General features: G+C 40.9%; 3 gene segments (V, D, J or C); all 3 read left to right on the top strand.

The window, feature by feature from the left end:
* Positions 1–17,140, top strand: part of LOC311603433 (Ig heavy chain V region 1-72-like) — a 162,774-nt gene that overhangs the window by 59,214 nt on the left and 86,420 nt on the right.
* Positions 1–17,140, top strand: part of LOC311603383 (Ig heavy chain V region 186-1-like) — a 39,523-nt gene that overhangs the window by 21,765 nt on the left and 618 nt on the right.
* On the top strand, positions 643–10,203 carry LOC311603384 (Ig heavy chain V region 3-like). The segment is given in 3 exons: positions 643–718; positions 802–1,132; positions 9,912–10,203.

Consider the following 17,140-nt stretch of genomic DNA (forward strand, 5'->3'; position numbering starts at 1 on the left):
GACATCAGTGATCTCATGGAGCACCAGGCCTTGAAGTCTACAACATCAGCCTTCAGGTAAAATGTACCCATTAGTGTCTGAATGTTATGTAGCAATCAACTTCTTTCTAATTAGATTTGTGGCCTGAATCATAGGAAAGATTATTTCCCAGGTGCATCTGGTCAAAAGTCCATCACTAGAGATGAAATATGCCCTAGTTGATCAGAGTTGTACCGCTAATGGTTATGTTGTTAAGCTGCCTTATAAATATTTTTGTTTATACCAAGTAGATTAGTGTAGCTCTCATGTCTCAGTGTGCAGTGTGTACTGAGCGATACAGACATTCATGACTGGTCAAAGTGCTGAGAATGACTTACATAGTACTCAGCAACAAGTGGGTCAATGATGTCACTCTCTCACACAAATGTTAATTGCAGGTATTTGAAAGTAGTGACGGGTATGGAATCTGTTTAAACAGAGGATTTGGTCTTGAACCTCAGCATCAGCCACCTGACCCAGGTATCTGTACCTCCTCCTTCTCCAACTGACCTAGGGTCTTATCTAAGAAGGACCATGCTCATGAATATGTAAATTACTTGAGTCTATGTTGGTTAAATACAGAGATGTTCACACTCCAAAGACAACATCTGGTCTGTTTCCTTTCCACAGTCAGTGGACACACTATCCTAAAGGATGGAATGGAGCTGGATCATCCTCTTCCTCCTGTCGGTAACTACAGGTAAGGGACTCACCAGCTCCAAATCTGAAGAGATGACAAGGACTGAGGTGACAATGATATCCACTCTGCCTTTCTCTCCACAGGTGTCCACTCCCAGGTCCAGCTGCAACAGTCTGGGGCTGAGCTGGGGAGACCTGGGTCCTCAGTGAAGTTGTCCTGCAAAGCTTCTGGCTACACGTTCACAAGCTACTATATGCACTGGGTGAAGCAGAAGCCAGGACAGGGGCTGGAGTGGATTGGAGGGATTGATCCTGAAGATGGTGATACTTACTACAATCAGAAGTTCAAGGGCAAGGCCACACTGACTGCAGACACATCCTCCAGCACAGCCTACATGGAGCTCAGCAGCCTGACATCTGAGGACTCTGCGGTCTATTACTGTGCGAGAGACACAGTGCTGCAACCACATCCTGAGTGTGTCAGAAACCCTGGAGGAGCAGGAAGCTGCCCTGAGAATAAGATGACAGAGAAGATTAGCCTGGGGACTTGCTTAAAAATAATCATTTTGAGCATTCATTTTTTTCTTCTTCTTCCACCGGACAGTCTTATAGTGCCTTTGTCAACTTTGTAAAAGGACATCTATGAGTAAAGTGATGTTGGTTTAGGTTGCCCCTACAGTACAACAGACCTTTCAACATCTCAACCAGTGATGACCTCCATTGAAAAGTTTCTTTTTTAATAGAACAATAATAAAGGGAAATCCATGATAATGCTCTGATAAAGACCAGCTCCTGCATACAGGGTAAACCAAGGTGGGTCACAATGGTGGCACAGGTTTCTGCTACAGGCTCTGTAGCAGCTCAGATGAGGCTTATCTTCCTCAGGTCCCTCTAGCCAGGAAGCTGCAGATTAATTCTAGCACACAGGGTAAACAAGGTGCAGCAGGGATTGACCAGAATGCAGGGGAATCTTCCAGTCTGTCCTCTGAATTGAATGCAATTCTCCAGTGTACTGGAAAGGCATCTGTTAAGTGGCTGTAACACCATGATTCAATGACTTATCTGGTACCTTCTGGTATTTTCAAGTACCCAGGCACTTCACACTGCAGAAAGAGGAGACCTCCAAAAAGGGTCCTGGATGTATAAGTAGCCTGAGAATGAATCCCTGAGACAGAGATTTACTCCTGAAAAATGTTTTTCAAATCACAAGTTGTTCATTTCCTCCCATCCAGAATAAGCAAATAGTTCACTCCCATCCAATTCCAGGCCTTTGAGAGCCTGCATAGTCACCACTCATTGGTTTTAATAATTATAGTGTTTCCTGAAATTATAAGTGAAGAAATTCATTTTTTGTATTCAAGGGTAACATTATAGTTCTCATTTTCATGTACCCTTTTAGGCAAAAACATAGTCTCCTTTTGTGTTATAATACTAAACTTCATTTCAAATTTATGTCTGATGTCAACATTGTGTTCTTTTAAGCTTGAATCGATGTGTCCATGAATGTTTATAGGGCTAAATTCAGGTGTTGCAGGCCTAATTCATCAAGAAGAGGCAAAGTTTTCACCACCCCATGGAATTCTGTATTCTCTTCCTTGATGTATCACAATAACATTAGATTTCTAGGACACCCTTGTATTGATGTACTTTAGCCCCCACAAATTTGTGCATCTGAAATTCCTTACCAATTTAATATCCCCACAAGTTTGTGCTGACAACAGCAGAACAACAGTGATTATGATAAAGCCATGGCTAGTCAGTTGTGATGAAGCCTGTGGATGTGAGTGTCGGGATCATGTGGAGGCAAGAATTTATACAGCAGGATGCCTCTGGAATGGTCAGAGTACTTTGTGAAGGAATAGCATTAGGATATCATCCAAACAGACAGAGAACTTGAGAACTTGAGGTTGAAGTCCTCCCAATGAGCATAGCCATTCTGACTGAGCACAGGATGACAGACACTCCTTCCTCAGCAGGGCCCCGTAATCTCTGCCCAACCTTGTCTGGACAGTGTTCTTAGGCATAGGTGCCTCTGATCTTATATGATATAGGGCCTTTGGTACATTTCTTTGTTAGCGCTCCCCTCCATGTGTTCCTGTCCACATGGTAGGAAGTGCTGCCAAATTCCAAGCAAAGCACAACTGGTATATCTAACCTCAACAATTATGCTCATCTATCCTGAGAAACTGTACCCACTCTCCAAGACTATATGTAGTTTGTTCACCCAGGATAAAGTTGAACTATCTCACTGAAATGGATCCTGTAGTTATTTCTGCTGAGCTCACGCCTTCGGAGCCCTGCCTCTGTTCTTCCTGCCCTTGTGGGTTGGTGGCTAATATTCGCCCAGGGGAGAGGAGACCCATGAAGAAGAACTGAAGTACAGTGAGGGTGAGGGTGGGTAGACTAGAGCACTCATAATGTCCACAGTGCTAAGAACATAGCTATGATAATGAGAGAACTTGTTAATCAAAATCAAAAGTCATAATATCTTACATACTGTTTATATCGTTTAAGGAAAAGATTTCTCAGGGAGACATGATTATTTTCTTTTTTTACCTTTTTTTATTAATTTATTCTTGTTACTTCTCAATGGTTATCCCATTCCTTGTATCCTCCAATTCTTCCCTCCCTCCCATTTTCCCCTTATTCCCCTCCCCTATGACTGTACCTGAGGGGGATTACCTCCCCCTGTATATGCTCATAGGGTATCAAGTCTCTTCTTGGTAACCTGCTGTCCTTCCTCTGAGTGCCACCAGGTCTCCTCTTCCAGGGGACATGGTCAAAGGTGAGGCACCAGAGTATGTGAGAAAGTAATATCTCACTCTCCACTTTAATGTGGAGAGTGTTCTGTCCATTGGCTAGATCTGGGTAGGGGTTTAAAGTTTTACGGCCTGTATTGTCCTTGGCTGGTGCCTTAGTTTGAGCGGGACCCCTGGGCCCAAATCTGCCTATCATAATGTTCTACTTGTATGTTTCTAGGACCTCTGGATCCTTCTAATTTGCCATTCTCCCATGCTTCTCTCATCTAGATTCTCAATAGAATGTCCTCCCCTCTGTCTCAGTTTCCTGGTAAGTGAAGGCTTTCGTGGGACATGCCCCTTGGGCTAATATGCAGATATAAGTGATTCTATACCATTTGAGTCTTTCTGCTTCTGGGTTAACTCACTCATTATGATCATTTCTAGCTCAATCCATTTATCCTCAAATTTCTGGAATTCTTTGTTTTTAATAGCTGAATAGTATTCCATAGTGTATATGTACCACAGTTTCTTTATCCATTCTTCTACTGATGGACGCTTATGCTGTTTCCACGTTCTGGCTATTATGAATAAGGCTGCTAGATTATTTTCTTTAAGAAATAATTTCTCTCTTAAATTGCACACATTCTTTCCATTTCTCGGTATGTCTCTTATTTAAGCTGACCAGTTCTTTTGGTCTACTTTCATTGGCGTGTTCAATGGTAAGTGATTTGGGAAGGGAAAGAGTAATGACTGTTGAAAGGACATGATAGTAAATGTTTCTATTTTCTCAGTGATTTTACAGCCACCCGCAATTTCCTAATAATGGACAAAAGTTCACTCATTTCTTCCTACTTGTATCTAACTATATTTCAGTTTAGCTACATAAAAATGAAACATTTTAATTTATCCAAAAATCATAAAATATACTATATTTGTAATATCGTCAATGCATCTTATTTCTAAGAAATATAAATGAAGCTACTATGAACATCCATGTGCAATATATGCATGCATATGTGTGCATGTTATTCCCATGTCATTCTCTACATTTCTCACAAAGTAATCACCTGATTCCACATTGTACAGATTTAAATAGATTGTCCACAACATTAACTGTGACAGAAAATTCATTTTGTTGAATGCATCCCCTTGTGTGAAGGACTCTACAGTTGAAGAAAGGCCATGTGAACATGTCCAATGTCCATGTCTAGATCTGGATGCACCTTAGGTGGCAGCCTGACTCTAGAGTGACATATCAGAGGAACATCCCAGACAACAAAGATCCTGTTGCAGGAGAGGTGTAGGTCATCTGGGTCTGATCACACTTCAGCCAAGGCAGGAACTCTAGGCTCAGATGCAGAGAGACAAGAGAGGTTTGTGTTGCCATCAGAGCTTCTTCCTTTCACTTAAGAATATGGAGCACAGTCAACCAAATTAAAGAGAAATTTTATTACAGTATGTTACACTTATACACAGTTTATTACCAGATCATGACTTTGAGCTGATGTGCATGAGTATCTTCCAACAATTCCTATGGAAAGAAACCCTCTGAGATGACACCATCTACCTGTGAAAAAGGTGTAGCGCTCAAGCAACATCATGAAGCAGAAGCCGCACCTTGAATGAGTCTCGCCTACCAGCAAGGCTCTGAATCAGAAGCAAATACCCATAAAAGATAAACCTTGATGCATGGTAAGTAAGTGCAGATCATCATGTGATGCTCACGATCAGCCATGCAAGGCCCTAAGAAACAGGTGAAAAAATGGGTAAGAAAGAGAAGTTATTACTACAGTCATCCGGAGTGCTCTCCATTCACTTACTCACATATATCCATGTCAGTCAAATGAAACATGGAAGAGAAATGAATAATTATTGATTGTACAGTAAGACCCAACTCTCCTTCTAACACAGGAGTGGCTGTTCCAAGGGTCTTCCCCTTGAGACTTATCCACAACCACAATGAATACTCATATGGTTTTCCTCACAGGGATTAGAGATACTAGGATGTACAGTCATGGCACCACAGACTAGGTAGCAGACTCCTCTCTTTCCTGTGATAATCCCAGACAGGGAACCTTAATTGAGGAAATTAAAATAATCAAAGCATGTTTACTGAGGATGTTAACTAACATATACCTTAAGACATAAAGGTATCATATATGTTAACAAAAGCTTATAGTATGCTTTATTGTTTTTCAATGAATAATATCTGACACTATGTTTATTTGAATCAACAAACATTTGTAAATATATATATATATATATATATATGTACATTTATGTATATAAATATATATAAAAACTTGAGAACTTGTGTATGATAAACTCTCCCACTATGCTATATTCCCAGCCTAGTTTCATTACTGTAATTTACTGTATATTTCATTATTCATTGATCTTTACATTAGTTCCTCTCATGTTATCAAATTGTTATTTCTATTTCAGAAGTTCCTGTGAGTTTAAAGCATAGTATCAGTCAAGATAAGTGGTAAGGAGTGTGTGTGACCAACAACTCAGGCTCTAAGATTGAAAGTTAATAAACGGAACCTCATGAAACTGAAAAGCTTCTTTAAGACAAAGGACACTGTCAACAGAACAAAATGACAGCCTACAGACTGGGAAAAGATAGCCAATAACCCTGCACTAGACAAAGGCAAATACACAAAATATACAAAGAACTCAGGAAATTAAACACAATCAAACAAAATAATCCAATTGACAAATAAGGAACTGAACTAAATACAGAATTCTCAAGAGAAGAACATCAAATGGCCATGAAACACCTAAAGAAAAGCTCAGGGTCTCTAGTCATCAGAGAAATGCAAATCAAAATGACTTTGACCCCTTCAGAATGAGTAAGATTAAAAAATTCAAGAGACAGCACATGATGGTGAGGATATGGAGAAATTAGAGCACTCCTCCATTGCGGGTGGGAGTGCAAATTTGTACAACCACTTTGGAAATCTATCTGGCTCTTTCTCCAAAAATTGGGAATAGAGCTACCACAAGACCTAGCTATAACACTGCTATGCATATATATGAAAGATGCTCCACCATACATAAAAGACATTTGTTCAACTATGCTCATAGCAGCTTTATTCATGATATCCAAAATCTGGAAACACTATTGATGTCGCTTAACCAAAGAATGAATAAGGAAACTGTGGTACATTTACACAAAGTAATACTACTCAGCTATTAAAAACAAGGGAATCTTGAAGTTTTCAGGCTAATGGATGGAGCTAGAAACGATCATTCTTAGTGTGATAACCCAGTCCTAGAGAGATTCGTATGTTATATACTGTGTAAGAGACAGAGAGGAGATTCCAAGTATGCTCAGAAAAACCTCATCTGAGGATGCTCGGGACCAGCAGGGGGTGCTGTAGACCAATCTTTCACCAGGAGGGAAAAGGTAGTTTGTTCAGGGAAACATCTGGAGAGTGAGGCAGTCCCAGGAGACTAAAATGTCCCCTCTGGTAACCTCATTCAAATTTACAGACCATGTAACCCATGTGATGCAGCTACTATGTCAGGACTCCAAGGGGGTTTAGTAAGAACTCTTTGTAAAGTAATATTGCACATATATGTATTATTCATTACATATGAACCTCCTTGGAGAGACAGAGATCAGTTGCATACATATGTGAAAGTTACACTTCAAACATGAAGTGTCAGACATCCAGTCATTATTGTCACCATCAGCAGCATCTGTAGCTCTATCTGAAACTTCTTTCCAGTGACAGGAGGATTTCCCTCAGCTGGTATATATAATTGTAACTTAGGAGGCCAGGCCTTGATGTTCCATCCACAGTTCTGGTGGGCAAGTTAGGAGACCTGGTCCCAAGGCTTCATGCACGGTCATGGGAGGCCCTCAGCTCAGGGGAAGAAGAGAGGGAGAAACTTGGCATATTTCTGTAGTCTGGTGTTTATTATTTTTGAGGTTTTACTAACTACTCTTCTTGTGTGTATCTAATGTTTTTAATAAAATTTAAAATATCAAGCTATCATATGATTTTTGTGACTTAGGAAAAGAGACTAGAAAGTACATTAATTACAGACTCCCTGTGGACATCATGGATCATGGAGGTGGAAAAGTGGCATCCTCACACCTACACCATATTACTGTTCCTTACACATGAATATAGAAAATGTTCCTCACACCATCCTGGATGCCAAGGAAACCTTTATCTGCTCACCACCGTCTAGACTTCACCTGCAGCAGCGTCATCACTGTCCTGCCTTGAGACTAAGGGATGAGAGTCTTTAGTGTAGTGTGACATCCCAGGTGTATGTACCAAGCCCTTTCTTATTTTCAGATTTTTCCCAGAATATTTCAATATCTGTTAAGAACCAGATCCAAGGTTGAGATCTTAGAATTTCTGCTTTCTGTGGCAGACAACTGAGATTAAAGATGACTTCTCATGAGAGATTCACTTCCTTTTCCTCCTTTCCAAACTCAATTATTAATGGCTGAATGACATTTACACCTCGTAAGATTACATCCTGCCTCTGGCAGCAGATTTTGACTTTGCATGGCATGTAAAGGCATGTCTGGTTGCTGCTTCTTTCTGTGCATATATTGAATCCTATTACTTATATCATCAACATATAACATCTTCACATAAATAAAAACTAGTGCCATCATTTGCAATCCATGTGCTTCAGAATTTCTGAATATACATTGAAGGCTACATTTTATCTAACTGCAGACCTTTTGATGTTACATGTCACTGTGATAAATAGGGAGACCCAGTCATGCCTACAGCCCTGATTGGAAATCCATTAAATAAACTCTCATTTTGAGTATATCCAAGGACTGGAATTTTGAAGGTTATAAAGCTGTTCAGTGAAATTTAATGAATAAATGAGTTATTCTGTTCCAAATTTCAGAATATTTTATAATTTTTGAGACCTCATTGTCGGGGTGCTTAACATAAAAATTTATATATCATTGTTGAATTACATTTAAGCATGCAAACATTTGTATGACTTGCTCTCTCATTTTTAAATTCTTAGTCAAAATCACCCCATACACATCTGAAACAGTCAGGACAAATGTGTAAATTTTTGTAAACAGTCAGGAAAAATATCTGCCTCCACTGAAGCTCATTTCACAGACTTAAGACAATATTACATCTTTATGGCCTCTGTGGCCAAATCATCTGAGAATCAACATCCATGTTCCTGGGTAGATATGACATTCTATCTTGAGAAGGGTCTGTTGTCTGTCTTTCCCATATTCAGGACCAGCAGTTCTCCTATCTCTGGTCCCTGTCTTTTTCTTACAAACCAAGAAACTTAGACATGTTCCAAGATTATTCCACGATACTTTGCTTCTTGTGGACCCATCCTACTGCCTGTCTTTGATGAGATTTGTGATGATATTCTAATACCATGGAAAAAATTTTAGATATTCTCCTATTTAAAGACACATAATTTCATCAGAGTTGAAAAATCATTGTAACATAGAAAACCCGTTAGTTCAGGTCTTATTGCCCATCCTGCCCTAAGGCTCCAGTGCCTCAGCTGGCACTCAGCATTCTGGGCTTGGCTTGTTTTTACAGCATTCTTACACCTTGTGGCAAGGTCATATTTCATGGTTTAGACCCATCTTGATATTTTTTTCTTTCAAAAGTTTTTAATATAAAAATGTTTTATTATTAAAAACAAGTAGATTGTTTTGGTCTGTCTTTCCTTGATGAGATCAGTAGTTCACTCAGATTCCTTTGCACATATTTAATCATGTTCATACCAAAAAGTCACTGTGAAGGTTTCCCAAAGTTAGGCAAATCATAATTTCTTTAAGTACTAAAGCATCAGTAGTGACAAGAAGAAAGAGGAATACATTGTGAATTAACATGTATGAAAATCCCCAGGCCCAGTGTGTGACTTTCATCATCCTCTGCCCCCTGTGCCCTTCTCAAGGATGCTCAGCATCTGAGAGAACTGAGCAAAGAATACATATTTTTCTGTCTATAGTTTGTTGTCTTGGGCTGTTTTAAAGTTCTCACAAATAGAGAGCATTATAAACCTGAAGGCACTGGCCATCGAATAAACTGATATCAGAAAAATATGCTGCAGAAAATTCACAGAGAAGAAGAATCAATGAAATTTCACTCCCTTTCATTAAATTATAGTTTATAACTGCCAGGCTGCAGATGGCACAGACTCTTCCACTATATAAGTTTATAATCTCTGTACCCTTTTCTTCTTCTTTTTTTTTGTTTTTGAAAAAAAAATTTGCCTGACAGGGTTCACACAGGACACCATCTCTGGACTAGGCACAGAGCATCATGAAGTCTGGATAAACACCCATGCTTCAAGCTCTTCTCATGTCCTCCATGCAAAAACACAGGTGACAATCCCTGAATGAGTGAACTAAGCCAGATATCCTCGTCTTAGAGTGAGGGTCTGGCTCAATCCTGCTCCTTCGAAACAGCACTCATCAGAAGTGTTTATTTTTCTGAAGACTCTGCTCTTAAGCTAGCTACTCTCTATGTGCCTTCCTTTCAGGTGGGAAAGTGTCCAGGGAACCCACAACTCTGAGGCCTGGAGAGAAATCCCAGCTCTGAGGTTGGACAGCATCCCAAGGGAGAGGTATTCTGAGGCACAGGACACGGAGAAACACAGCTCTGAAAGAAGGTCTCCTCAGCAGAAACACTGCAACTCCCAGGAGAGGGTTATCCCATCTCCTGAGAAGCTTTGGAGCCAGAGCTCAGCTCCTCCTTTGCTTCTTCTCTTCTGGACTTCTTGTCTTCTTAAGAGAGCCATATCAGGCAGTAATCTCTTAAAAGAGACTTATTGAAGGGATGAATCCAGGTGGAAATCTCTGATCCTAGGTGAAGACAGCAGAGAACTGGACAAACACAGACTTTATATAGGATTTTTTTTAGGAGGCAGAGCATTTTAGAGCAGAGAATTCCAGAGTGAGGATTAGTAGCATTTCAAATCCTGAGCTTCTGGGAAGAATAGAGATTGGTGGGGTTCTTCAGACTTTCCAACTAAACTTAACATAAGTGTGGGAGTAGTCCAACAAAGGGGCTGGAGGTGGGCATTGTAACAGTTAGAGGCTGGAACTGCTAGTTTAATAGTTAGAGAGGTATGGGGGAGATGTTTGTCAACTCATGTTCTAAGGGCTTTACACAGACTTGGACTCTAAGGTAAACAAAACACTTTTCCTTAACAAAACTATGAATTTACACTAAGGGTTCAGACTTCTAGTTAAGTGTCTCCCTGGCAAAGTCAGACCACATAAAGCTCCCTGTGTTGGAGGCATGGCTAGTTTATACATTGTTGGCACAAAGATGGCACTGCTGAAGCTCACAGACTTGCTCCAGTTAAACAGGCTTGCCCACCCCTGAGTTCCATGTCAGCCACAGCCATAACTCAGGCCTCAGTTGCTGCTGCCTTCTCCACGGCTTCAGCTTCTGTTTTACCCCAGGCATCTGAGATCAAGTCACAGGGCTCTGTAGATTTATCCTCAGAAGCCCTGGACTCCTGTGGTGTTGCTGTCCTGAGGTGTAGAGAGGCCTGCAGCACAGCCTGAATATCAAAGCACCCCTTTCTTGGACCACAAGGTGAAGGAACCTGGAGAGCTGAAGAACTAAAAAGGGGAACCTAGGGAAAGATGCAGAGGGAGTCCTAGGGAAAAATTTGAAACAGCCAGGCCTGGCTTCTGGAGCTCCTCAGCAGGGGCCACCAGGATGCTTTCCTGCAAGGTATACAGTTTATAAAGTATGCAAAGTAAACTAAGGCAGTTTGTCAGGAAAGGCTTTCCCTGCCCTGCCTAGCCATCAATGGGAACAGAGGTGAGCTCCCCTGAGGGCTCCTGTGCTTCCAATCACAGACTGACTTCTCCTGAGTCCTAAAACTCTAGCCCACCATCAGAACCAACATCTGTTGAGGGAATGCAAATCTCTCCTGGCTCCACCCAACCCTCAGTTGAAAAGCCAAAGCTGGACCAGGGTACTCACTGGTGTGCAGCCATGGACAGGCTAACTTCCTCATTCCTGCTGCTGCTTGTGCCTGCATGTGAGTGCCAAGGCTCTCTAAGGATTGACCTTCCATATCCTCACCCTATTCCAAACTTACCCTCTGATTTTTCTTTTTCTCCATAGATGTCCTGTCCCAGGTTACCCTGAAAGAATCTGGCCCTGGACTCTTGCAGCTCTCTCAGATCCTCAGTCTGACCTGCACGTTCTCTGGGTTTTCACTGAGCACTTCTAATATAGGTGTGGGCTGGATCCGTCAGCCCTCAGGGAAGGGTCTGGAGTGGCTGGCTAACATTTGGTGGGATGATGATAAGTACTACAACCCATCCCTGAAGAGCCGGCTCACAATCTCCAAGGACACCTCCAAAAACCAGGTGTTCCTCAAGATCACCAGTGTGGACACTGCAGACACTGCCACCTACTACTGTGCTCGGAGAGCACATTGATACAGCCTCAGGTAGCAGGTGTACAGTATTTCAGGCTGGTTCTCAGCTCTGTGTCTTCCTTCTACAATGCAGGATGTTTGGAGGGGGCACACAGTTCCTGCTAGACTCTGAGCTTCAGAGCCATGACTTCCTGTCTGCTTTAACATTTTAGTCATTTATATCAACTATCTCACTCTCATCTACAATTAATGTCTGCTTACTTTATTGAGTCTACAATACAATTCAAGGAGTTAAACAGTTATATGAATGCATTTCCACTAGTTGACAAGAACAAGGACGTTTGTCATTCTCAGATGACAGTGCATCATAATGACAATAGCATAAAGTGGTTTGAACTTCCCTTCCATGATGACTTCCATCTCAGGAGGCAGTGGAGCTGCCATGACCATAGCCACTTCCTCAAAGTCCCATCTTTCACACTGCAAATTTTAACTAAATGACATATGGAGTGTGTGCGTGCGTGTGTGTGCGTGTTTGTGTGACTGTTGTTTGTGTTGTTGTGCCCCAATCACAAGACCCCCAAAAGACCACCAGGACTCAATATCAATGCAGTACACACAGGTCCTTTATTACGAGCTTGAGCTAGGACTACAAACCTTCCTGACACAGCAGGGTAGGACAGTGGCCCAGAAATTCAAGGGTAATGGATTTTTAAAGGAAAACACTGGAAGTGCTGCTTGTGGGTCACAGGGATGTTGACCTGCAGGAGGCTAAATCATAGGGGGAGAATTTTTTTTAATCTCATAGGAACATTGGTGTTGGTTATGTCTAAGTGGCCTGGTGTGAGTTTCTGGAAACTGTTAGCGGGTGCTGTTTATGTGATAGTTTTTGGTTAATTTCTCTTCACATTAGCTAAGTGTTTTTTATATTTATTCACTTTGCCTCCTGATCCCCTTCACCTTACTACTCTCCACACTGTCCACCCTCCCTCACTCTTCTCCATATCCTTCCTACTTGCCACAAAAGAAGAGTGCCACAACCCACCACACCCTACCATGTTGCATCAGGACTGAGAACATTCTTTTATGCTGAGGCTAGGCAAGGGAAGCCCTGACAAAGGACACCTATGTCGGAAGCAGCCTCTGCTCCTCTTACTAGGGAACCCACATGAAGACTAAACTGACCATATGTTACATATGTGTAGAGGGCCTAGATCCACTTGACACATGATGCCTGTTTGGTGCTACAGTCTCCCTTGAACCCAGGTTATTTGACTTTGTTGATCTTCTTGTGGACTTCTGATTCCCTCCAGGTCTTTCTATCCTCCCCACTCTTTCCAATTGGATCCCTGTGGTCTGCTGATACCTTTGAACTATTTACAGTTGAGTTTTGTGCAGTGTAATAAATATGGCCCTATTTGCATTTTCTACATGAAGACATCCATTTAGACTAGTACCATTTCTTGATGATTTTGTCCCCATTGCATGTATTTTTCCTTCTTTGTAAAAAATCAAGTGTCCCAAGGTGTGTGCATTTATTGCTGGGCCTTTAATTTAATTCCACTGATTAAGCAGTTTGTTTCTATGCCAGTACATGTAGTTTTTACTGCTATTGCTCTGTAGTAAAACTGGAAATAAGGGATAGAGATACCTCCAGAAGCTCTTTTACTGTATAGGATTGTTTTAGCAAATGTGGGCTTTTTTTGTCTGTCCATATGAATTTGAATATTGTTTTTTAAGGTCTGTAGAGAATATCTTTCCTATCTTAATAGGACTTGGATGAAATCTGTAGGTTGTTTTCTGTAAAATAGTCATTTTTTATATGTTAATCCTACCAATCCGTGAGCATGGGAGAACTTGCCCTCTGATTTCTTCTTTGGAGAATAGAAGTTCTTGTCATACAGGTCTTTCAATTTCCTAGGGAGAGCCACATCAAGGTACTTTGTATTATTTGTTTCTATTGTGAAGGGTGTTGTTTCTCTAATTTTTAAAAGCATGATGGAATTAGGATATAGGAGGTCTGGTGACCTTTTTGAGTCAATATTAGCCCAGCCATTTGGCTGAAGGTATATATCAAATGTAGGAGTTGTCTGGTAGAATTTTTGGCATCACTTATGTATACTGTCATTTGTTAATAGAGATCCTTTGATTTCTTCTTTTCCACTTTGTTTCCTTTTGATTTATTTAGCTGTCTTATTACTGGAGATAGGATTTCAAGTACTATATTGGAAAGATACAGTGAGAGTGGGGAGCCTTGTCTTGTCCCTAGTTTTAGTGGAATGCTTTAAGTTTCTTTCCATATAATTTGATGTTGGCTATAAACTTTCTGTATATTGCCTTTATTGTACTTAGGTATGTTCCTTGTATCCCTGAGCTCTCTGAAACTTTTAACATGAGGGTGTGTTGGATTCTGTCAGGTCATTTTTCTACATGTGTTCATATGGAGAGAGAATCAAATTTGCTATATACATTGATGGTGGCTACACTAAAACATTGGAGCTGGTAGTGAGTTATTCAGCTCCACAGCTGTCCTTCTCCAAGCCTTAACACATATATAAAGACTCTGTAAACCATTAGTCATGACTTCCATGAATAAGAGGATGCTGATCTTGGGGAAGCTACATCCAGAGAGACAAACATTGTCTGAGGACACAGTTAGCACTGTTGAACCTTAAAGATACATGGCAAAGGGAAAACAGCACAACTGCTGAGTCTTTACTCACAGCCACACAGCCCACCTGTGGTTCTAATGCTGAATTAGCAGACAGAGTGAATCATGGCACACATTTTCCTTCATTCTAATTACTTCTCAGATGTGCTAATATTTTCTGTAGATTGGAAGTGACCTGTAGGTGGCACATTTGTTCCTCTTTGTGGTGATTTGAATTTTCTGCCCCAAGTACAGCTTCAGTGGTGAGAAAACTGCCTTGTAACCAGCTTATAGCTCCTTTCTATCTCTAGCGTTTTGTCTGTTCCCTCACTACTTCATCAGTGGTCACTTCCATTGTTATATGTAAAAGTCCCTAGCTAAAGTACTGTGGTTCATGGAGACAATGTTCGAGGCAGAGCTTACCTTCCATTGTTGAAATATCTTCTCAAAATCAATAGGTACATTGCATAGAAGAGATAGAAGTGAGCTGTCCCTGTGTGAGAAATTATACATATGTGTTATCAAGACCAGCAGGGGGCACTGTGTATCTACCAATTTTCTAATAGAGGAGCAGCTGAAGCAGATAAGGAAGTTGTTTAGTGAATGTACCCAGCAGTCTCTGTGGATTTAATTGACACCATCATTATGTTCAGAGACTATGGCTTTGTTGACACATACCATTTCCATGCTACATCCTGAAAGAGGTTATTTTGTTAAAATTCATCCATATTGAGATCAACAATGTCCAAACCAGATGCATATGTTGACTGCATATTAATACAAGTTCATGTCATACTTATAAATACTTATTAAGATTATTGGAGCCTCAGGATCCTAAGCAATATGGGGAAAGTGTCCCAGAGTTTGCAGCTGCTAGAAGAGGTGCTCATAGTCCTGCTGATCATTAGATTGAGTTGGACAGCATCCTCCAAAGCTCTGAGTAAGCGTCTGGTACGAACAGGGTTGTCAATGCTCCTTCTCAGCCTCGCAAATGTGGTTGAACCTGAGTGTTGTCCTTGAACACTTGAAGTGTGGTTCAAATTAAGGAACATGGATGTGATGACTGATTTCTCAGTGGGATGGAAGAGCTCTATGGGTCTGGATGGGGTAGGATGGTCAATGCTCCTTCTCTTAATCAGAAATATGGTTGACACTGAGGAGTTTCATATGTCTCTGGAAAACTTGATGTGAGGTTCACATCAGTAACATGGATGTGGTAAATGGATTGTAAGTGCAATGGAAGAGCTCAGTGTGCACGTGTGCCATCATGGAGGTTGAATTAATTTCTTAGAGACCAGAACTTCACCATGCATTTACTAAGAGAAAAAAACTCTACCCATTCTATCTAAAAAATTCATGTCTTCATCTGAGAAACATTCTTTCTGATTTCATAAATTAGTTTTGGTTATAAAGAAAGAGATGTCCACATAAGCAACAGTACCATATTAGTACCCACTTTTCCACAGTCTTTGAGCATACAGCTTAACATCTTGGCATGGCATTGGATCATCTCTACCAGGTGACAGCAGCTAAAGGAAAGTGCATTCCTAGGAGCATGGCTAAGGGGGAGCCAGAGACTGAAGAGATCATGGCATCCTCTCTATAGATGTCACTCCTCCATTCAGCTGCTGGAGTTTTGGTTTGGACTGATGATTCCTGGAGCTTCAGGAAAAGTTACCTTCAAGGATTTTGACTCAGATAGCTTCCCCACTTTTTTTACATGGCACTGTGCTTGAGGCAGAAGCCTGGCTTTGGGGTTGAAATGATTAGATGGATATCCCAATCCCTGGCATGACAAACTCTGTAGAGAAATTTCAGGACAGATACCCACTGTGAATACACACAGATACTTCTGTGAATAGATCATGAATAACATGAAGTAAACAAATATGGGAATTTATGTGTTTCTATAATGTGTGGAGTCAACTGGGTATTTGCCTAGAGGGATGTGTCTGGGACACAGCATAGTTTTATTCATTATTTTTTGGTGAATTCTCCAAACTGATTTCTAATATAAGTACAGTCCCATTAAGGGTGAGAGAGGATTATCCTTTCATCAAAACAATGGTGTCGTTTGTATTCTTGCTTATCATCATCTTCTTGAGGGAAATTTAGAATATTAGAATTCCTTTTATTTGCCATTCAATTGTTAGCTAAGGTCTTTGATTGTAGGACACAGAAAAACCTACCTGATCTGTAATTCCCCGTGTTGTCTAGGTTTCCTAATGCAGGAAGTTGCTGTGTAGATTGAAGGAAGAGCAAAGACATCAGTGATCTCATGGAGTACCAGGCCTTGAAGTCTACAACATCAGCCTTCAGGTAAGATGTACCCATTAGTGTCTGAATGTTATGTAGCAACCAACTTCTTTCTAATTAGATTTGTGGCCTGAATCATAGGAAAGAGTTTTCCCCTGGTGCACCTAGTCAAAAGATCATCACTAGAGATGAAATATGCCCTAGTAGACCAGAGTTGTACTGCTAATGGTTATGTTGTCAAGCTGCCTTATAACTATTTTTGTTTATACCAAGTAGATTAGTGCTGCTCTCATGTCTCAGTGTGCAGTGTACTCAGCAATAGGTGAGTCAATGATGTCACTCTCTCACACAAATGTTAATTGCAAATATGTGAAAGAAGTGAGGGGTATGGAATGTGTTTACACAGAGGATTTGGACTTGAACTTGAATCCTGCCGCCTGACCCAGATGTTTGTACCTCC

The sequence above is a fragment of the Acomys minous genome (genome assembly GCF_964271855.1).
Source record: "Acomys minous genome assembly, chromosome: 8".
NCBI classification, from domain to species: domain Eukaryota; kingdom Metazoa; phylum Chordata; class Mammalia; order Rodentia; family Muridae; genus Acomys; species Acomys minous.